The 24,158-nt window shown below is 37.5% G+C and overlaps 1 protein-coding gene and 2 pseudogenes across 4 annotated transcripts in view; all 3 read left to right on the top strand.

Moving 5' to 3' along the window:
- Positions 1-24,158, top strand: part of Nr6a1 (nuclear receptor subfamily 6 group A member 1) — a 212,088-nt gene that overhangs the window by 143,369 nt on the left and 44,561 nt on the right. The window lies entirely within an intron of this gene.
- Positions 14,694-23,435, top strand: LOC114094056 (centrosomal protein of 83 kDa-like; annotated as a pseudogene).
- LOC114100991 (U1 spliceosomal RNA) lies at positions 19,064-19,242 on the top strand (annotated as a pseudogene).

Here is a 24,158-nt window from a genome sequence, read left to right as displayed (position 1 = left end):
TATAAAAAAATAATATAATAAACCCATGCATACCTGGGCTTAACTATCATCCAGTGAATAATTCTGCCTTGCCTGTACCTTTACCCATTTACTCCTCTTTGATGTTATTTTGAAGGAGTCTTAGATATATTTTATCCATTAGTATTCTTGTCTGTATTCATAAAGACTTTTTTTAAATCCGTGGATTTTTACTTTCTCTTTCTAATGTAATGCAAATTAAATAAGAATTTACATTAAATTTGTCTTGTCTTGTTGAATTTGCCACAGCCCAGATTTTGCGGATTATATCCTTGTGATATAGGTAAATGTTTAAGAATTTTTTAATGAAAATACTAATTAATATATGTATTTTTGTGAATATTTTAGGGATTCGGGCAACATGGAAGGAGGATCTGATTTGACTGTCTGATCTGAGAGCTGAGAGAATGGAGACTTAGAATATTTCCCAGTGGAGGTGATATTGAAATTGAGTCCAGAAAGATGAATAAGTGGGAGAAAAAGCTATAAGGAACAAGTTAGATGAGTCACTCTAGGTAATGGAATAGTAGCATATTTGCACACACGGTTCTGTGTGGCTGGAAAGATAGGTAATATGAGGAGTACTTGGAGATGTGGCTGGAGAGGTCAACAGGAGCTGGATTGTAAAGGGCTTTGGAAGTTTGGACCTTTCTACCACAGGTGCCTGGGAACCATTGACAGGACTCAGTGCTAAGAAATGCCATAGTCATTGGGGGTGGGGTGGGGTCATCTTGTTTTTTATAGGCCCTTCACACAGAGCCATGTTCTCATGGGCAGGAGCCCTTTGCTATCTCATTTGACTTTGTCTCAGGTCAGGTAAATGAACTCAAATGAAATAATCTGAGAAATAAGGACTGAGGCCAGACTGCCTGGAAACTACCTGGTGGTTTTCCTTTTCAGCACCACCAAAGGAGCAAGACCACCCATTTGCCCTGCCCCCAATTTGGGACTGGCTTTTTTAATTTTTTTACTACTTTGATCTTTTTTACTTCAGGTGTACATATTGCCTAAGAGCAGCTTGATCTCTTGCTAGAGCCAGAGCTACAGTATTTATTTGCATTAATCTCTGGGCTAATCTGTCCTCTGAAAAAGGTAAACAGGCAAGGCAAGGTACCATATAGATGAATGAGTTCAACTTGTTCATATATCTCATGAGGCAAAATAATTAACTGCATTTATAAGTTTGTATGCCATTTACATGTCATGTTTCTTTTCTTTTAATTCAAAAGGAACTAATTTATTCATACTATAATATCTGTTCTTTTTAAAAAATACTTTTTAATTGTAGATGGACACAGTACCTTTATTTTATTTATTTTTATGTGGTGCTGAGGATCAAACCCAGTGCCTCACATGTACTAGGCAGTGCTCTACGACTGAGCTACAACCCCAGCCCATAATATCTGCTCTTGATTGATACTTAAAATTTCCTATGTAAAATCTTGACTGGGGAAGTGTGAAGTTTTTTTTTGTTTTTTTTAATGAAAGAAAGCTTATCTTTTCTAGATTCCTCATTTTGCTGGTGGAAACTTTTCTATACTTCACCAATATTTAAATTTCTTTGTTATTTTTTTCTGAAAAATGTTTTTACAATTGATTTGTTCAGTCAAGACTCAAACGAGGTACAAATATTGCACATGATTGTTATTATATGAAGCTATTTAAAAATACCTATAGTCTTTTCTTCTACTATCATATTACTCTTCTTCATACAGAATTAAGTTCTGATTTCATAGCCTAGGAATTACACAATCTTTTGGGACCTTCTCTGTTCTACCTATTTCCTTTATGTCCTGAAATTGCCTTTCTTGTTTACTTATGGAACTCAAAGGCTTAACTTATTGGCAGCCCACTCTGATCTAACAAATAATTTTTTCATATGTGTTTCCCTAACACTTTCCATACCCAATTCTGTTACAGAACTCATAACATCTTATTGTAATTTAGTGTGGTTAGTGTATTTGCATTACAAGTGGGTTAGTATGGAATGGTGGGAAATGAAGCTAGAAAGGACAGTAGATGAGTACCTCTAGAGCAAGGATCACATAATAGTCATTTATGTCACTCATAGCCAGCATAGTACCTACCTTCTAGGACACACTCAATGAGTCTTTATAGAATTGAATGAAAAACTCATTTCTGGAATATTTTATTCCAACTTTTTTGAGTGTTTTAGATGGCATAACGGTGGAACATCTAACTGTGTTCTTTGTCGCTCCTGTTCTTTTTCTGCACTCAAGAGGTTTGCTTTTTAGTCCTGGATAGAATGGACTTAATCTGACTGTGATTTCATTATTATTGTTTAGTTGAATTAAACTCTTTCCCTCCCATAGGGAATGTCTGTATCAAAGATCTAACAGATGAGAACCAGAGACCTTGGGCCCTTTTTCTGTTTTGTTTTGATTTTGTTTTAACCTTTGCAAAGTTTATAAGAAATTTAAAACATTTTCTGCCTATTTCTGATTTTCTGAAATGGATAGAGGTCCCTCTCCATTAGAGTGGTCACATGGCTTTCACTTTGTGTAGACTTTAATCAGAAGCTTCTTAAAAACAAATAATTACATGATCTTGTGGCCACTAGAATTGCTATCTTTTGTTTTATGTTGAAGGACTAAATTTATATTACATTTCAATGTGCCTTTCAACTTCAGAATCTGCAGTCCTCTTTGAAAGCTGCCATTTGAATAAACAATCTGATGGGAAATAGTGTCAAATAGAGCATTTAATTTTATTTTTAATTTTTTTTTTTTTAGTTGTTGACAGACCTTTATTTTATTCACTTATTTATATGTGGTGTTGAGAATCGAACCCAGTGTGCTCTACCACTGAGCCACAACCCCAGCCCCAAAATAGAGCATTTTAAAATGGGGCTTTCTTTACCTTTTTGTATCCCAGACTTGTGGCAGAATGGATATTTGGATTTCTTCTCAGTTGGTCTGATGATTCCTGCCTCTTCCTTTCTTTGGACCTCAGTTTTTCTGTCTTGAAGATGAAATGGAACCAGAGTCTTTATAGTTTGGACTAACACAGATGAGTGATATACAGTTTTGTTCATTTGCTCTTTTTATCCTACAAAGCTAATATTAGCAAGTAGAAAATGTTGCTGATTTATTTTTTTCTCCCCTTCCCCTCATGGATTCCAGAAGTCCTTTTAATCTTCTTCTTCTTCTTTTTTTGGTACCAGGATTGAACTCAGGGACACTCGACCACTGGGCCACATCCTGGCCCTATTTTGTATTTTTTTATTTAGAGACAGGGTCTCACTAAGTTGCTTAGTTTAGTGCCTCACTGTTGCTGAGGCTGGCTTTGTATTTTTTTTTTTTTTTTAAGAGAGAGAGAATTTTAATATTTATTCTTTAGTTTTCGGCAGACACAACATCTTTGTTTGTACGTGGTGCTGAGGATCGAAGCTGGGCCGCACGCATGCCAGGCGAGCGCGCTACTGCTTGAGCCACATCCCCAGCCCCTGGCTTTGAACTCTAGATCCTCCTATCTTAGTCTCCTGAGCCACTGGGATTACAGATGTGCACTACTGCACCCAGCTCTTTTTAATCTTCTTAAATGATTTTTCTTCTCTGTAGTTGTTTTTAATGATCTTACTGGGAGCCTTGGGCAAGATTTAGTTTGTCTTTTGCATTCACATTGGCAGTAAAGTCATGTTCACTCCTCTTAACACCCTTTCTCCCAGTAGTTTCTATATAAAGCACTCTTGAAAACAAACAAAAACATGTGGGACTGAGAATACTGAAGAAATATGCTCTATATCCAAAACAGACTTACCTGTCTTCTCTACCACCACCACAACCACCATCCCCCGCCCTTGCCAAGTATTGGAGATTTAACCCAGGGCCTCACAATGCAAGGCAAGCACTCTACCACTGAGTTACACCCCCAGCTCTTATTTTATTTATTAATTTCAGTACTGGAGATTGAACCTAGGGGTACTTTACCACTGAGCTACATCTGTAGCCTTTTTTATTTTGAGACAGGGTTTCACTAAATTGCTGAGGGTTTCACTTAAATTTGGTTGGCCTCAAACTTGTGATCCTCCTGCCTCAGCCTCCTGAGTTGCTGGGATTACAGGTGTGGGCCACCACACTGGGATCTAATTAATTTGAAATAAGGTCTTCCTAATTTGCCCAGGCTGGCCTCAAACTTTTGATCCTCTCTTTTAGCCTCTCAAATAACTGTAATTACAGGTGTATACCACTGTGCTCTGCTAATAATTAACTATTTCTTCAAACTATGTTAAAAATTTGCTTTTAGGCTTATGGGTGTGTGAAGGGTTATTAGGAAACCCTACCATTAAAAATCAAAGTCTCTGCTTCAGTCTTCCTACAGGGAGCCAGGCTGATAGCCTTCTATTTAATCTTTTCCTCCTAAAGTTAATGCAGTAAAGAACAGAGGCTTCTTATGACACTTCTGTTGTACACAGGTACCAAGTTCAGATAAACTTCAGGAAGACAGAGCATTGCCCTTTGAAAATAAGTGTCCAATTGAAAAGCTTTTTTAATTTTTAAATTTTATTTTATTGGTTGAAAGCTGTTTATAAGTAGACATTCCTCTTCAGTCTCTCACCCATTTTAGTCAATTTGCTAAAATTATTCAGGAGCTATTTTAGGTTCCACAGGGACTGAGAAGAAAATCTTTGTTAATCTCTTGTTAGCATGGATGCAAGAAAGCTGGTAGATTTTGTGTGCTTGTGTTGTAAGATGTGGTGGCAGTGGCAGAACATTTATTTTTAGACAAATTATAGCCTTTTCTCCTTTTTAGAACCATTGTTCACATTCTTTCTAGGACCTACTTTGTAAGGTGATACTAATGTTCTCTGTTGATTAGGAATGTCCTCTAGTAATGATGATTCCACTACTACCCCAGTAGAGTCTCCCTTTTTTCTGAAACTGCTGTAAATGTACCTGGTCTTTAAGTTACTCCCAAATCTTAACTAGAGAGGAAGGGAAATTTCATAAAATGAATTACTTTGCACAGTTAAAAAGTGTTTATCCTTAGGAATCAGTCACTTCTTTTTGGGCTGTTCTACCTTCTCAGTAGCCTCCTCCTGCCGCCCCCCCACCAGGTAGAAATCTAACCAGGGCCTTAAACATGAAGCTTGTCCTTTTTGTGTGTACTCTGATATCTGAAAGGATAGCTGAAGGTTTGACATCATAGATCATTAGCATATAGCTCAGATTTGCTAGCCTCTCACTCTGTGCCAACAACATATGAGTTTGCGTGTTGCTGGCATGGTTCATGAAGCAGGGAGGCTGTAGTGTGATGATGGAAATCACTTAAGATCCTAGGAGTTTTAGAGGAATGAAGCAAGAAGCTTACTTTAAAAATGTAACCTCTTGGCTAGAGGCAAGGGATGAAATTTCTAAACCTTTGCTTTATAAAAGGATTTTGCAGACCTAGTTTTCTTTCTTCCATATTCTTTCAGACTAGTGTGTATAACCAGGGCATGGAATAAAGTTAAAGGGAGCCCTACAAACAACTTAATAGTCCCTCATTTTAATTTTCTCAGAAGAATTGCCTTGTCATTGTTTATTATAATGACAAAAAAAAAAAAAAGAATTCACTCCCACCCCCACACAAAAAGGACAACAACAACAATCCCCCCTCCCCCTTCCCCCCCCCCCCCGCCCCCATTTAACACTGTTTTTGTTTTGTCATTTATTTGGGTCAAAGTAAAACCTTTAGAGCTAAAACGCTCTAAATTTTCTAATCCAGAATATAGACTAGCTTTTGAAAAAAAGACAGCCCCCCCCACTGGACTTCTTAAATTTAGTCCTTCTAAAATGCTGCCTTTAATTTTAGGATCTCAGTTTAAGACTAGAAGAATATTTCCCTTAAATGTTTCCATGTTCATTTTCAGAGATGTGCAAAGCTGTATTGTTAACTAAAGAAAATAAGTCTATCAGTTCCACTTAGATAACCTTTGGTAATAAACGAACTCCATACACATTGTGACCTTAGAGCCTGAACTTTGTAATCACATGACCAGCTTGTAAACTGACCTGTGAGGATGACTGTCGTAGTCCAGCTTAGAGAAAGAAATTGACCAAGTGTCGGAAGGGTGGTCATCAAGCTGGACTTGTCCTGTAATCTCTGTTTCTTCATGGCTGCAATAGAACTTCTCAGCAGACTCCGAGAAGCATGAAATGGAGACATGGGAAGGTAAGGGCTGATTAAGTCTGGGGCCCAAATCTAAGGTTTAGAAATTTTCTTTGAAGGTTTAGATCAAATAGTAGCTTTGAGGGGGAAGGGAGGCAAGTCTACAGACAACTGTTTTTTGTATCTTGGCAGAATTTAGCCAATAAGTTTTCATTACATAGCTATTAGCTGTAAATGTTTTGTAATACAGGAAAGAACTGATGGAGAACTATAGTGAGTTGATTGTTGTAGTTGATGTTTTTAAGGAGAAAAGGGAGGGGTGATGGATTTAAATTTTATAGTGAAAAAAAAATTTACACTTCACATTCCAGTACATAGTAAAATTACATTTTAAAAATTGTTTACCTCTTGACAGAATTTGTTTATATTTTAAATTCTTTAATCCGATTTACCATCTGCCAAAGCCTTATTTAGTACTGTTAATTATAGATAGAATTGGGGTCATGAGGCCATTGATAAGGCAACCTCATCCTCTTTGGGGGAACTTTAGATGCTTTATGGTTTGGGGTATAAGACTAAACCATTGCTAATTTCTTTTTTAAAGGTTTTTTTAATGGGTATTTTGTATGTATATGCAGTTAATAGTTACTGGATAGCATTATACTTTCTTTATTTGGGGTAGACTGCTACTTAAGTGAGAAACCCCAGTGTTCCATAACTTTATTATTTGGACCAGGAAAGAAATGTATAGCCATAGAAACAACTCAAAGATTAGTCTTAGCATTAAGGATTCACTGTGTTTATTAAGTACGGAGTCTAAGAGATTATGGAGTTTGAATTCTTACAAGCAGGACTGCTGAGCTGTAGCCGGAAGAGTTCTCACTCTTTGAAGCAGTTGATGAATTCCTAGGAATGGCACTAACCCTATGAAATCATCCTGGGAAAGCTTCCCTGCCTCTTGCAGCATGGCTAACATCTGCCATAGGCAGCTTTGCAGTTTCATTCTCACTCTGGGGATGCACAAACCAGGGGGTGGGACTCCCCTCATAATAGCATTCTTCTTTATAGTGCTGTCTTGCTCTCTTCCTTATATGTTGTTCTCCAGCTTCTTACATGCCAGAATTACTTCATTGGTTTTTATTGTGAGTTAGTAGAAGCAAAGAATAGAAATTACCAATTATGAGTAAGATCTGTTAGTTTTATCTTGAACAGCTTCCTTTCCTTTGCTTTTTGTGTACTAGCTTCCAGAAAGTAGTAGTTTAAGAGGTAAGATTTTCTTTGGCTCCATTGGACAAGAATTTAAGAAATGGGCAGAGGCACCAGAATGGTGGTTACATGAGTTTAGAAGTAGCAACTCTGTAGAGTTTCAATGTTTTTCAACTAGTTTGAACTTCTCAGTGGTTCTTGTCTGCCAGCTCTGAGAGAAGAAAAGGATTTATACGGAAAAATTTCCCCTAGTGCATTTTTTATTAACTCTTAAATCTTCCATTTTTCTTAACTTTCAATGGCAGAAAATAACTTAGAGCTCCAAAACAAGAACCTTCATAAAACAAGAAAGTGAATTTAAAAATTTTCACCTGAATCTTCCATACAAAATTCTAGTAAAGCAAAATGAATTAACCCAGCTGAATGAGGGAAGCTTAAAAACAAAATCAACTGCTTACAAAAGAGGTCAGTGAAAATGCTACTGTAAAAAAAGCATTGCCTGGTTTTAGATATTGGGCCCTTGTCCATTTAAATTAACCTTTGTCACAGCTGGGCATACAAATGTTTTGTTTTAGTTCACAGAGGGTTAACTCTATTCAAGCTTTCACTGTGGCCGGCCTGATCTGTGGAGTCATACAATCTGGTCTTTCAGCCTGGCCAGTCGCTAGGCAGGAAGTCTTATTTCTTAAGCTATCTTTCAGAATGGGGGGTTGGGATTTGGAGAAAGGTGGGGGAAGGGCCTTGGAGCATCTGTAAGGATCAATAACAGAGGGAGAGAGCTGCAAGAGAGGCCATTGTGCACACTTCAAGATAGATGCAGCCCTTGTGCACGGCCCCTGCCTGGCAGGACAGACACCTAAAACCAAAACAATGCCATGGAATGAATTCCCTGTGAAAATTAGATTGCTCTTTAAAGGAGAAAAAATAACTTAAGTGCCCTTTCAACATTTGGGAATATTCTCATTCATCAGCTTGCAAAGATTAGGCAACCCCCACCAGAAATAACTCCAAATTGATTTTTAAATGCCTTTTGTCCTCATGCTAATACTGTATTGAATTGGAGAGGGTGATCATTTTGGTCTTGGTTACATGCATCAAAGCATTGAGTAATCTTTTATTCTTTCTCCTCTTCATCCCTTCCTTCTTTTTTTCTTTATTCTAATGTTTGCTTTACTCTATTGGTTTTGGAGGTATCATTAAGGGAATGAAAAAACCCAAGATTTAGTTAGGATTCCAGTAAGACATGTGTGAAATCCCTCCCCCAACAGCTGGTATTGGCTCTCAAAACTTCAACTAAGCTAAACAGATGCTCTTAGTGTGTTATTTTGAGGTCATTTAAACCAGACTTGTTGAAGGAATCTACAAAAACCTTAGGTCTTATTTAAAAATGCACTGAAGTTGTGATATGACACATATTAATGCATATTATTTGGGTTTTAAACAAAAATACCTGAAGTTTGGGAAAGTGAGCATTCTGCTACTGAGATTGTGATTTTTGAAGTACCATCAAATTTGTTGTTCTTTTACTGCAGTCCAGATTTTCATTTTTTAACTTTTCCTTTCCCAAGTTTTTCAACTTTCCTATTCCCAAACCCAGCTATAATATTCCTTTCTTAGTGTATGTATCCTTTTCCAGAGGAGTAAGACAATAATTCGGTAGGGACTTTTGGAGTAATGGAGTCATTGCTGCCTCTCTTCCTCTAAACCACCAAAGTATTGGTGACATCTGATGGTGAGAGCCAAGAAAAGTGGAATCATAAACAGCCTTCCAATTCAATAAATCTTCCAGGGATAAATGTAATAAGCCAACTGGGGGGCCATAATCTGACTTGCAGACATACAAGTGGAATAAGAGGTAGGAAGAAGGAAGGCATGCATTTGAAATAAGCAGCAGGTTTAATTTAGTTTAGACTCCTTGAGTTAAGACTTGACATATTCTGGACACTTTTTTGATCCTAGGGCAAATATTTCACAGATCATCTGGATATTTTAAATTCATCTCTAAATCATATTTTTTTTTCCTGGGGAAAATGATGTAACAAAATCTGATATAATCACCACAAATAAATAGTGCCTTCTTTATACCATTGTTTCTGACTCTCTGATATATTATAATTCTGCATTAATATTTAAACCAAAGGATCAGTTCTTTTATTGGGCATTTTCCAGGGACATATAAATATTGCTAACAAAACTTGGAAATTCAGTTACCATTTACATTGTATTAAAATGGGGTATGAAACCTACCATGACCCTTTTGAACAATGTGGTCTTTAATGTGTATTAGGGGGAGGGCCTAGTGAAGGAAAAGCCATAAAAGTCTTCAGGGTTCAAGATGAGGTTGGGATTTTGGCCTATTGCTTTTGTCATTTTCACACACAAACATCATTGCAATCATGTTTGATTTAGCATCCTTAATACAATGAGGTGGAAGAACAAAAGGATACCAGAGGCATAAGTATGGAAGCCAGTCTCCCACCTCCAATTTTTTTCAGGTCAATTTTTTTCTCTGTTCTCCTGCTACTGAGGAAATTAATCATTTTGCAAGAATCTTCTTTTTGCATGCCTCAGTTTGCTTGTGTAATTGAAAAACATCCACATCTCAAATTTATTTTTTAGTCACATAAAAAGTTATTTCCCCCAAACTTGGCAAAATCCATAATTACAGGAAAAAATGCATCTACTCATATTTCAAGGTTGAGGGTTTGGGGGGCGGTCCCAGTGCCCAGCTGTTTTGCATATTTTGAAAAGCCTGAGAAATGTAAAGGTCATTGCTAACTCTAAAGGGTCTTGATGCTCACGCTGTGATCCAAGGATCTTGCATTCATTAGGGTGAGAAGCATGGAGGGTCAGAAGTCACTAGACAGGAGGGCCTGGATAGCTTGTCAATAGGGCCAATCAGAATTCCTGTAGAATTTTTAAACCATTGAAACAAAAACAAAAACCGCTGCTGCTTCTGTAGCCTCTAAGTGGATCCCTTGGTGTGTTGAAGACTGATCTCCTGCTGCCCAGATGGCTCATAAAAACTTGGCTTCATCTTTTGCATTGCTACAGGCTTCCTGGTGTTGGGGAAAGAACTTCAATAACCTGACTCTCACTTGGCAAAGTCATTTGACCTATACTAGCCATAATTTCCTCATATATACAATAGGGGATGGTAATACATATCTTAGAGAATTGTTATGGGGATTAATAAGAGAGTCTCCATCGGAGTGCCCAAAACATGCTTAAAATGGCTTGAAATGGAAAGAGTTTCAAAGAGAAGCAAATTTAAGAAGATAAGAAAGGAAAGAATTTTTGAGTTAGCGTGTGGCTGGTGCTGTTTACACTCCCAAGTAGAAAGGTCCTCAGGCTCCATTCCTTGTAGGCAATAGTCAGGAAGGGGGCCTTGGATATTTAGCCTGGAAAATGCTGTACAACCAGTGGGGCAAGCTGCTGAGCCTTCTCCTAGAACTAATTGCTCTGCTAATATGCTACTTCTTTGCTAGTGAAAACAATTCATAATGATTAGGCTCCTTCAAAAATTGTGACCTTTTCCTTACAGAAAGTCTTTTTGCAGTTGTGGTCTTTGGAAGAAAAAGGAAAGGAGATGGGCTCTAATAATAGCAGAGAGGTTAAACCATGATCAGAAAGGGAAGGGTAGTAAAGTTAGTGAAAAGTTGGGAATAATAGATTGATTAAATAAATTAACATAGGTATACAATGGAATAATAAGCAATTACTTAAAAGATTATGTGTAAGGCACAGGGTTCGATCCTCAGCACCACATAAAAATTAAATGAATGAATAAATAAATAAATAAATGTTAAAAATAAAAAAAAGATTAAGACACATCTACATTTACTGTCAGAGGAAGATAGCCAAAGAAAGCAGAGAAACACTATAGAGTGGCATGATTGATGTGACCCTGTTTCTTTTGAAAAACTGTAACATACATGTTAGCACATGCATGTTTTGTTGCATATATTGGTAAAAGTTTGGAAGCGATTATCTTTGATTATTTGGATGGGGAAAGAAAATGAAGGGGACAGACAAGAAGACATTTTAAATCTATTGTCTCTTTAACACAAGTATGTATTACATTTGCATTAAAAATATTAATATGGAAATGTGTATGGAAAGTGGAATATTAACTCTTTCCTCCACTAGGAATATAAATTTCACAAACACAGTCCCTGTGTAGTCTTGTATCCCAAGCTGCAGCAAAGCTCAAAAATATTATTTAAGTGGTGAATGTATGAATGGAGGGATGGCACCTATATATTTTGTCATATTATGAATTATGACATTGATTTCAGAGTTTCAAGCTACTTCCCACATGTCAAACTTGTTAGATAACCCTTGATCAGAGGCAGGAGTTGGAAGAAAGAATACAAGGGATAAGAATTTAGTCTTAACCATAATACTACTGAAGAAGACTTAGAAGAATTCATATTTAACTTCTCTAATATTTCAATCAAGCATATTGTTTGAGTGACTCCTAAATAGGCTTGTACACCTCCCCAGTGATGAAGTGCTTACTTCCTTATTTGAAGCTAAAATATGACTCCTTACAATAGCAGCATACTTATCTTAATGTAATCTGTGGATGTTCAACCTGAAAAAACCTATTCCCTTCCCTTTTCCATCAAGAGTTTTATGGCCTAGTTCCCCAAACTGACTATTCTATGATTTCTAGTTCCTTATCACACTGGTCATCTGCCTTCCCCTCTGGACCTCTGGATATGTTCTTGCTTAGAAGGATCATGTGAAAGTATGATACTCAGCATCTAGCAAGCCATGATGAGTGTAGAACAAGAGAGGGAGACAATTCTTCTTGCCTTCTGTTTGGATACTGAGTTTGGGGTTTTGTTTATTTTTCAGATAGGGTCTTGCTATGTTGCTCAGACTGGCCTTGAAGACCCCTCACATCCCGTACTTCCCTATCCTGGGAATTTAACCCAGGGCCTTATTTTAGGTGGGTATGCCAGGCAGGCACTGTATCACTGAGTCAGATCCCTAGCCCTATTCCTAGTCTTTTCTTTCTTTTTTGGGGAGGGCGGTAGGTATGTTTTTTGTCCTACTTCTAGTCTCCAGGTAGCTGAGACCGTAGGTGCACACCAAAGACTATGTTTTTAATTAATGCGATAAAATTTAACTTTTAAGGGAGCCAAACTGTGTTTATGAAAATATATACTATACAACTGTATAAAAGATAATGGATTAATATTATTAATTAGTCCTGAGCATATAGTAGCTCAGTGTCTCTGTCTTTTCGTGTTTCACTGCTAAGTTGATTCATTCACATCCTGTAATGATAAGTTGGGTCTTTGTGCCAAACACAGACTTGGTTTTATTGACTTGTTTGAGTTACCCTAATTTTCCTGCCTGTTGAGTTATGGCTTTCCCTTCATCAGTAGAAGCCCACAGCCTTCACTGCACATCTGTACTTCTAGCATTTATACAACAAGGAAGTTGATAAGGATCAAGCTAGGCCTGTGATCTCAGGTTGATCACTTCTATTTCTGAAAGTGGTATAGAATAGTAATTAAGAACAATAGCTATGAATTCAGACTGTCTGAATTAAAGTCTCAGCATTGACCTATACTGAATGTCATGTTGCTTAGACTATATAGCTTCAGCTCCATTGATTAGTGTCTCTATGCCTCAATTCCTTTATGTGTCAAATGGGAATAATAGTAATACTAAATCTCAAATTTACTGTGAGGATTGAAAAATCACATATATTATGCTTAGAACAGAGTAGTTAATTTCTAAAGTTCCTGCCTTTTAATAAATACTCAAAAAATGTCTCAAAATACCTATCAGTAAAATGAGGTGCTATCAGTGCTCAATGGTAGAGCACTTGCCTTGTGAGGCACTGGGTTCGATCCTCAGCATCACATAATTAACTAATTAACTAATTAGTTGATTAATTAATATACTATACAACTGTATAAAGATAAAAGATTAATATCATTGATTAGTCCTGAGCTAACTTATTAATTAATTAATTAAGGTATTGCATCCATCTACAACTAAAAAAAAAAAAATACTTTAAAATGAGAACCAGTGGTGCTGGGGATGTGGCTCAAGCGGTAGCGCGCTCGAGTGCTCAACTGGCATGCGTGCGGCCCGGGTTCGATCCTCAACACCACATACAAACAAAAATGTTGTGTCTGCTGAAAACTAAAAAATAAATATTAAAAATTTCTCTTTCTCTTTAAAAAAAATAAAATAAAAATAAAATGAGAACCTGTGATTTCCTGTGAGAATGAAATAGAAATGTGTGAAAAAGTACCCCATAAATTTTAAAGTTCAGAGTGCCTGTGATGAAGGGGTACAGTTTACCTGAGTGAACTGTATAATTCTTGCATGCCTGGGGTCTGCTGTATTTGCCTACCAGTCAGGTACAGAATGGTATCTTCATATAGTAGCTGTATGCGTCTAGCTCTCCCTAGCAGCCTGACTGTTCCTATTCACATTCGCCTGTACTTCCGAGACTACTTTATGTGTTAGAGGACCAAAAATTTATTTATGATCTTTTATTTATGGAGTTTTTGTAGTAAGTTACTCTCAATGTCTTGTTTTTTCTTGTTTTATTTTTACTGTAGTTACAGAAGCAAAAGCAATGCCAGCTTTGTATTCTAGTCAGTCACCATTTTAGTTGTGTGACGTAATGTCTCAGAGCATCAGTTTCCTCGCCTATAAAGATAGGAATACTTATTTTATAAGTATTAATTTTATAGGCTTATTGTGAGAATTGAGAGATTATAGGTAAAAGACTTGCAGAGTACTAGTAAATGAAGATGTGAATCATCAAATTTTCGTGGTATTTTGTTATGATCATGATTGTGATTTATCAGGGACTACAGTTCTCTTTAGAAGTATCTTCCACAATTGAGTTTAATTTACAAGCCTTTATTAGAAAGGCAAAAAGTACACATGATGCAGTTATGCCAAAACAGCCAAACCAGAATTGCCAAAAATACCTTGTAGAAGTCGGGGGACTACTGTTTAGGCGCTGTGGTGCTGAAGGGGTGGTGGCTGTAGACTGAGGTGGTGTTTTGGCTGCATGTTGGGGGCGAAGGCTGGCCCAGCATCAGCTCCTTGCTGCCTGCCTCTCTACTCTCTGAGCTCATATTTCCCCAGGGTCCTGAGCCTGAGGCTCTCTCTGTCCTCCAGCCCCTTTTCTGCAGCATGTGGTGCAAGCAGCTGCTGGGACCTCCCCAGACATGGCTTGCTGAGCCGGGAAACCCTACTATTCCTCAGCCCCAGGGCCTCCAAGAGCAGAGTTGAGTGGGTTTGGATGGTTGGAATTATGGAAGTATCCTCCCAGGGCAGGAGGAACACCCATCACCATTAAATTTTCTGCGTTCATGTTGCAAGGACTGTGTGCAAGTATGGTATAATTTGGTTTCCTGAGGGTCTTAGTGAGAAGGAAGTGGGAAATACTTTTGAAAAACGAACTAAATAAGAAAGCCACATCTCATTTTTACATAGTTGTCACCTTACTTACCAATATGGACACTTTTCCCAATGTTTTTCCACCTGGTGGAAACAGTGGACTAAATTCTGAATCTTAGTTCCAAAAATGTTAATTGGTGAAAAGTTACAATGTGATCATCATAAAACTAATTATCAGACTGTTGAAGTTGAACATACCAGATTGCAAGGCGAGTACGTAAGGTTATAAAATGAACTCAAGTGCCTATTGAATGAAAAGGAAAAATTTCAGCTACTGCTTGAAAAGCTAAAAGGGGAATTAGTAGAGAAAACTAAAGACTTAGAAGAAATAAAACTTCAGATGTTAACTCCACAAAAATTGGTATTGTTAAGAGCCCAAATACAACAAGAATTAGAAACTCCAATGAGAGAATGTTTACAGAATCTGGATGAAGAAGTGAAGTATAGAGCCAAATATAATAAGCTTCACTATGAACATAACATTTCTCAAGTCAGAATTTGAATATCAGAAAGAAGAGTTTGCAGGCATTTCAGATTAAGAAAAAATAAAATTTGAATCAGAGATTGCAAGACTGGAGACAGATAAAGAAGAACTACATAACCAGCTGTGTAGTGTTGATCTCACAAGAGATAACAAATGAATGGATCAACTTGTACAAGAAAAAGTCCATTTGACTCAGAAATTAAAAAGTTTATAGGCTGAAGTACCAGAATTAAGGGCTGAAAAAGAGAATTCTAATGCTTAGTTAGGAAATATCCAAAGAATACAGGTACAACAGTTAGCTGACATGCACTGGCTACAGTTAAGTCCCTGGAGCTGAAAACAAGTCAACTAAGCTATAGGCTGAATGTTTGGGAAAAAAGCTACAATCAAGCAATGAACAAAATACTTTTTAACCAGGAAATTGCATAAAGCTGACCAAGAAATAAATACATTGACCAGTAAGATGTGGATTTTATGTGGAACCTATTTCTTTCTATGTTTTCAGGACCTTTCATAGATGGAATTTCTTCCAATAAAGATACTTCTGTTTCTCATCCTTTCCTCATTGGCTGTAGGACCTTCTCTTCCAGATTTGTGTCTAATTCTCAACTTGTTATTGTAGGGTTTTATTGGATTCATAAGCAAATTATCCTTGACCTGCCTTCTCTTACCATCTCATATTTTATATATTTGACTTTTATGTATTTGTTATTTTCTATTTTGCTTCCATAGTTTTATATTTGTATAATGTTGTAATATTGGTTTATTTAAATTTTATATCTGTGTTAAATTTGGACACTATGATGTTGTAATGAGAAAAAGAAAAAAAAGTGTGTCACATTAGATTGGATAGAGAGAAAGGATGGGGGAGGAGTAGGGAGGATAGGAAGGGCAGCAGAATAGAATAGACAATATGATTGATGTATGTACATTCCATGTATGTATTATATGTCAAAATACATTCTGCTGTCATGTATGACTAAAAAAAAAATTTAAAAAAAATTTGGACACTACTATTCCTAATCTTAGAAGTGCTTTAAAAGGTAAAGGCTACAGAAAATGTTAATGGTGCAAATTGGAAAAAGAAAGATTTATTGTTTGTTGTTTCACTCCAGCTCCTAAAATAGTGCCTGACACATAACAGGTGTTCAATAAAGATTTGTTGAATGAATGAAAAAAATATCCTTTAGAAAAAGTGTATGTACCAAAAAAAAAAAAAAAATGTCTTTGGGCTTCTTCCAAATATACTCACAGGAACTTTCAGTGTTATGGCTTCCAACAGTCACAATCCTGTGATTCCATCATCTGACACTGAATTACAGTTTGATTTGGCTATTGAGGTTTTTCATTGAAAAGAATATAACTGTAATTCCTACTCAAGTGATTAGGTGTCTGAGTCCAGAGAAGGAAAGTAATTTGTACAATGTTAGTGTAAGTAACTCCCATACTGCAGCTGCTTCTGTATTTTATTTGGCCTTTAAATGATTCATGCATCTCTGACACTCAGTCATTGCTATTCTGAACCACATGAATTTGCATTCTGAACTTTCTATTCTAATAATAAATTGATGTCTCTTTGCAAAAATGGGGGAAATTAGAATCATCAGGAATATTAAGGCAGGTTCTTGAAATTTAAGGATGGGAACTCCCAGAATCCTAATACAACTTCACATTGAAATCCTTAAAATATATACAGAACCTTTAGGCAGAGAGACACTTTATCTGTCCTGATCACTGCTGTATCTGTCCATTGAGTCTTATACAGTGAAAGCACTTGGGAAAGTTTGCTGATGAATGAAAGAAACTGGCCATTATCTGAATTCTCTCCTTTTTGAAATTCTTTCCTTGATTGGCTTCCAGGATACCAGTCTCCTGCTTTTCCTCCTATTTCTCAAACCAACAGCTTCTTAGTCTATTTTATTGTTGCTCTTGGTGTCTTCTAAATGTTGGCATGTCCCCCAGGAGTTAGACCCTTGACTTCTTTTCTACTAATAGTCTCTCCTTTGGTGACTTCAGCCTTTGATTGGGACAATTCCCAAAAGTCTATCTTTAATTTAAAACCTCCATTTAGCTTCAGACTTTTGGATCTCAACTGCTTGTTTAACAATTCCATTTGGGTATCTAACAAGCATCTCAAACTTGTTAAAGTCAAACAGAATTCTGGACTCCACACCTACCCCTCATATCAGCAAGTTTTCTTGGATAATCTCTCCCATCTTAGTAAACAAAACCAAAATCCTTCAGTTGTTCAAGACTAAAAACTCAGAATCGTCCCTTAATTCCTTTATCTTCTTTTATGTTCCGTCAGCAAATTCTGTCACTTTCCCGGCCAAAATAGATCTCAAATCTACTCTTCATTGCTGCTATTACCACCCTAGTTTAAGCCACCATCATCTCTCACTGAGATGACTATTCATATATTAACTGGTGTCTCTAATTTTCCTTAGTTCCCTATACTCACTTTCCAATCCATTCTATAATGGAGTCAGAAGGATATTTAATAAGAATTCTTCTGCTCAGGCTGGACATGATGACTCATGCCTGTAATCCCAGCTACTCAGGAGGCTGAGGCAGGAAGATTATAAGTTTGAGGACAACCTGAGCAACAAAGCAGACCCCTGTCTCAAAATCTAAAGAAAGAAAAGAAAAACAAATAAATAAAACAAAAATTCTTCTCCAAATATTTTAATCACTACCTCTTGAACAGGAAATAAAATCCATGGTCTGTAGTGCTTGCTGTATGATCAGATTCTAGCCTGTCTCTGGCCTCACTTATTTCTGCCCTTCCTCAACAAATTGTGCCACACACTGGAAATAATCCTTTCTCAAGCAAAAAATAAAAGCAATTTATATCTAGGGAGAGGATTACAGAGGACTAGATCATAATATAGCAGTTCAATTGCTTTACATTCCTAAATCCCCCAAAGCACTGCAGAGTTGTGTGAAAACCCCCTTGATTATCAAAGAGGACTGGGAGGAGCTGGGGTTGTGGCTCAGTGGTAGAGCTCTTGCCTACATGTGTGAGGCACTGGGTTTGCGTCTCAGCACTGCATATAAATAAATAAAATAAAGGTCCATTGACAACTAAAAATTATTTTTAAAAAATGAGGACTAGGAGTGGTAAAAGGTATAAAGCATAAACTATGATTTTAGAATTTCATGGAAATGTAAGTAAACCACTTCAGTAACTAGAAATTGTACTTCCTGTCCATCTTCAGTCATTTGATATTTATAAAGAAAACTTATCAAAAAAGAACCTGTATCCAAAATGCATAAAGAACTCTCGAAACTCTGTAAGAGAACAACCCAATTAAAAGTTCAAAAGACTTGAATGAATACTTGTCCCAAGATGATATGGCTGGCAACTAAACTAGAGAAGCCCAAGTTAAAGCTACATGTTAGCATGACTAAAATAAAAAATGACAATATCATGTCGTGGGGATAATGTGGAGCAGTGCATTCATTTATTAAAATGAGAATGCACATGATACAACCATTATAGGAAACACTTTGACAGGTTCTCAAAAGGGTGAACTGTGCCTTAATGACCCTGTAATTCTACTTATTTGCCACAGACAAATGAAAACTTAGATCCACACACAAACCTGTACACAAGTGTTTATGGCAGCTTTTTACAAAATCACCCCAAGTTGGAAGAATACAGATGTTCTTCAAGAGGTGAATGGATCAGCAAACACAGAATACTACTGAGCAGTTAAAAAAAAAACAAAAAACTGTTGATGCATGTAACATTTTGGATGGATCTCAAAAGAAGCCAGTTTCAAAAGTTTACACACAGTACTTACCTGGCAGGGGAGACACCATGATCACCAAGGTGGTTTTTCCAGGGCAAGGCTTATCCATTGCACTAAGGATGTGCTGACCCTTGCAATTTCCCCCAAATGTGGGCATCTCAGCTGCATAACTTTTGAGGTAGTAGAGGGGTGGGGGGGAAACTATGTTCACATTTTCCTCCAGTTTGGCACTTCAGAAGTAGCCTAGAGAACTGGGTATACACATGGGTATAGCTCAGTGGTAGAGAGCTTGCCTAGCGTGTGTGAGGCCCCCGGAACTACTCTTCCCTCCAAAACATATTTTACGAACTCTCTTATTCCATTTAGGTAACATTCTCCAAATTAACAGAACAGATCAGTGGTGGTGTAGGGATTAGGAATAAAATAATGGTATGACCACAAAGTTGTATAATGAAGAGTGGTTTGGGGATAGAGAAACTATTCTGTATCTTGGCTGTGGTGGTGGTAGAACGGTTTACCCCTTCCCTCACAAAATTCAATTTTAATGTGTGCTAATTATAAAAGAAACTTAAAGCACCTAAAATTACCCATCCACCAGCATTATAATGCTTTGATCCCTGGGTCATCAACTATTACACAAGATGTAAATAAAGTTACAGTGATTATCTCAGTAAAATATAGGAGCACAGCCTGCCATAGAAAGCCAAAAGAAACCTTTAGTCTAAACTAGTGAAAAAGTCTAGATAAGATATTGTTAAGACTGTATTGTCCCTGTTACAAAAAAAAAAAAAAAAATACAGCAGACCCCTTTTTTTTTGTCCCCTAGAGGACAGGTGGCCCCTTGGTTGAGAATATGCTTTCTTAGAACTACTTCATGGACACCTCTCCCTCCATGGTACCTGGCAGTTTGTAGTAGTGTTGAGTAAGCTACAGCATGCCTGCCCTAAATTCTAGCAGCAGCTTCTTTTGTGTTAAACTTCCAGTATCCAGGTCTCTAACTCTGAGACAGAACTATGTTTCTTTCTAGCAAAGTCTATTAGTCTCTTTCAGCATTTTTGCAAGGAGACAGCTGGCAGGAATGTGAAGAGGGCTCATTCACTTAGGGGTTGTACATCCATTCCTTCACAGATCAAAGTTCTCCCTAGGGTTTCCTTTGTATATAAAACTAACCAATATTTCTGTCCTATATGGACCTTATAACTTAGCCCATATTCTGCCAGGTGGTTTTTTTGTTGTTTTGTTTTTGAGAGAGAGAGAGAGAGAGAGAGAGAGAGAGAGAGAGAGAGAGAGAGAGAATTTTTTTTAATATTTATTTTTTAGTTTTCGGCGGACACATCTTTGTATGTAGTGCTGAGGATGGAACCCGGGCCGCACGCATGCCAGGCGATCGCGGTACTGCTTGAGCCACACCCCCAGCCCATTGTTCCTAGGGCCCAGAGAATGGAGTTAGATTTAGTGCACTAGTAAAAAGTTATAGGGTAAAAAATGTCCAAACAGAATAAGGAAAAACTTAATCAAAGCTGTTCTGTAGTAGTGAAAGTATGCTGGTATTCATTCCTTAGGCTGCGGTAGATGACTGCTTGATATGCCAAATTCTCCCATGCAGGGAGAGTCATAACCCTTACAGCACACTTCAGACAAAAGAGCAGAGAGCTTTCTACTGTCTTCATTTACCGTTTTATATCAATTACCTGTGGGTTAGGGTTTCAGAGATACTACCAGATGTGGTAACTCACACCTGTAATCCCAGCAACTCAGGCAGGGGGATTATGAGTTTGATGCCAGTCTCAGCAATTCAGCAAGACCTTGTCTCAAAATAAAATTTAGAAGGGACTGAAGATGTAGCTCTATGGTAGAGTGATTGCCTAGCAGGTATGAAGCCCTGGGTTCATATGCATATACACAGAGACTAGATCTATGAACCATCTTTTTTTCTTCTCTGTTGTCCATGTTAGGATATCCCATGTTAGCACCTGTTTTTAGTTGTGGAAGTTTCAGATTAATGTAACCTTAAACCATAAACTGTTCAGGACAAGTAAATTGTAACAAAAATTAGATCTCATATAGTCAGTCTTCCTCATGTAAAATCATGCTCAGTATCTTTCAGGCCTCACTTTAATGCTCTTTTATGATCATACCTTGGGAAGATAGTCACAGCCTTTCATAGATTTTACTGAGTAGGATTTCAGGAGCTCTCCAGGCCCTGGAGAGGACAGCCATCCATGTCATGTCCATGCTCCTCCTCCTGTGGCTTTCTTAGACTTCTGGTTTGGATACAGCTTGCCCTTAGGAATTTCTAGAAAATTTTCTTGTCTGGTTTGCTTATGGAAGTGTTTCACTGTGAAAGTACTTCTGGTACCCAGTTAATTTGTTGGAATTTCTTCCATTTTTGTGTATATATACCACAAGTCTCCACCTAGCTAAATCTACTGTGGAGCAGAAAGGGCCAAAAAACTCTGGTTTGATTCCTGGTTTCCCCATGTGTTTTCAACTGGTTTGTCCTTAGGTAAGTAAGTCACTTCTCTGAGCTTCAGTTTCCTCACTTGCAAAATGGGTATTCCTTCACCAACCAAACATTTTCAAAAGAGTAATTGTTTCTACCTTTTCTTAAAATCTAGTTCATTTCTCTCATAAGCCTGAGGTTGCCTTCAGATGATTCCTGATAATAATCAGTGAAAAGATCAGTATTAGTGCCATACAAGGCAAAAGGAAAACTGGTCTTTCATTTGTTTTTTGTTTTGATTGTATTTTGTTTTTTTTGCTGGGCAGGGGAATAAACCAGGGTTCACACACAGTAAGCAGGTCCTCTCCACTGACCTACACTCCCAAACCCCTGGTCTGTTTGTAATTTGTTATTTTGTTCTTGTATCTTCCTTTCTTCCGCCCTATGGATTGAACCCAAGGGTATCTGCCGCTGAGCTATGTCCCCATCCCTTTTTATTTTGAGACAGGGTCCCTCTAAGTTCCTGGAGCTAGTCTCGAACTTTCGATCCTCCTGCCTCAGTTTCTTGAGTCACTGAAATTACGGGTGCCTACCTGCACCCAACTTAGTTTTAATTTTTTTGTTTTAATCCCTGGTGCTAGTGATGGAACCCAGGTCCTCATGCATGTTTAGGCACACTGTCTATCACTGAACCCTGATTTTTAAAAATATTTCATTAAAATATTTATGTTGATTACTACTAGGTGTTTCAGTGTTGCATAGAGGTCCCCAAAGGGGGTCATCTACCGTGACCTAACAAATGAACACTAGCATATTTTTATAAATGAAGTATTCACTACCTTACCACAACAGAAAAGCTTTGACTGTTACCAAGTTCTTCCTTCTTCTGACTTGAAATCTTTGACCTAGTAACTTTCTACCCATTGGATCTAGCTCCATTCCCAGCCCTGCCTGTAGTTTTTCCCTCGGGTAACCTCATCCTTCAGCCTGTTCTTACTTCATGCCTCAGTTTCTCTGCACTGTTGACTGCCCCTGGTTTTGCACAGCTGTTTCTTTGACTTCCCTGGCGTTATGTTATCCTCGTTTTCCTTCCTCCCTAGAGCACTGTTTTTTCTCTCTTTGTTCTTCTTGATAGAGACTAAATATAGACTCTCTTTTTTTGGTGGTCCTGGGGATCATTCATGCCTGCAGCCTCCCTAGTGAATGATTCCCTGTGTCAGTTTAACCTCTGAATCACAGTTTTAGTGTTCATAGCTGCCCCTCATCTCTGTCCACATCAGATACCATGTTCATAAAGCACACTGAAATACTTGCAGCCAGCAAATCTGTGCTTGTGCTGTTCGCATTTCCTCTGGCTGGAATCCCCTTTGATATACTTTTTATACTAAGGCTCAGTCCCAGTGATAACTTTTTTTAGGTAATCTTTCCTTCTCTGCCTCTCTGTCTAGCTGCAGAATTCACTCTTTGCCCACTAAAACTTCTCATTTTTTTTCCTCAGACTTAAAGTTTTTGAAATTATTATTTGTTTATTTATTTATTTTGGTACCAGGGATTGAACCCAGAGGTGCTTAACCACTGAGCCATACCCCCAACCCTTTTTATTTTAGGATAAGTTGCTGTGCCTTCCAAAGTAATCATTTTTTTAATAAGTGAATAAGGAATACTTAAAGTTCTCAGTGTCAGTCTATATAGGACAAACCACAGCTTTGCAAGTACTTTTCTCCAACTGGAAAACCTAAATTTGCAATGAAAATAAAAACTGTTTTCATCACAAATAAAACTTGATTCCTGATTCAAAGATTCCTGCATATAGGAGAGAGGAAGGAACTAGAATTGTTTTATTTTCTGGCCCCCATCTTTATTTGGAATGTTGAGTGGAGGGGTGGCATTTCCCCTGGATTCACTTCCTGTGGCTTCAGCTATTTATAATTTGTGATCTGTTTCACCTTTGTTTTTAGGCCTAAGCAGTTAATGGCATCAGTAATTTTTTTGTCTTTTTGCCATTTTCTTTCAGTGATCAGTAAAGATAACTCCCAAACATTCGGTTGAAACCAATTTTTTTTTTTAATCAGTGGTTGAACCCAGGGGCACTTTACCACTGAGCCACATCCCAAGCCCTTTTGATTTTTTTTATTTTGAGGTAGGATCTTGTAAAGTTGCTTAGGGTCTCACTATGTTGCGAGGCTGGCCTCAGTCTCTAGGATTACAGGTGTGAGCCACGGCACCCAGCTCCCTTACCAATCTTATTAAAGCAAAATTTTAATTATATTTGTGGGGTAGAGTATGACAATTTGAAACATGTATATAAGGTATAATGATCAAATCAGGGTAATTAACATTTCCATTTTCTTAAATGTTCATTTTTTTTTTAATATTGGGAAACTGAACTCCTCTCTTGTAGTTCTTTATTATAATAAATTGTTGTAAACTGTAGTCACCCTCTTGAGCTGTAGAACACTAGTACTTATTCTTCCTATCAGTTCATACTAGTCTTGTGAATTGCTCACTTGTTTTCATTCAACTAATGCCATTCTTTAGCAATGTCTCATGAAGAACTACATTATGTGACCTCCAGAAATGGATTTTTTTTTTTTCATATGGGGATTGAACTCAGGGGCTAACCACTGAGCCACATGCTCAGCCCTATTTTGTATTTTATTTAGAGACAGGGTCTCACGGAGTTGCTTAGCACCTT

The sequence above is a fragment of the Marmota flaviventris genome, chromosome 13 (assembly GCF_047511675.1).
Source record: "Marmota flaviventris isolate mMarFla1 chromosome 13, mMarFla1.hap1, whole genome shotgun sequence".
Classification (NCBI taxonomy): Eukaryota; Metazoa; Chordata; class Mammalia; order Rodentia; family Sciuridae; genus Marmota; species Marmota flaviventris.
The sequence above is the reverse complement of the archived record's forward strand: the minus strand, read 5'-3'. Positions and strand labels throughout refer to the sequence as shown.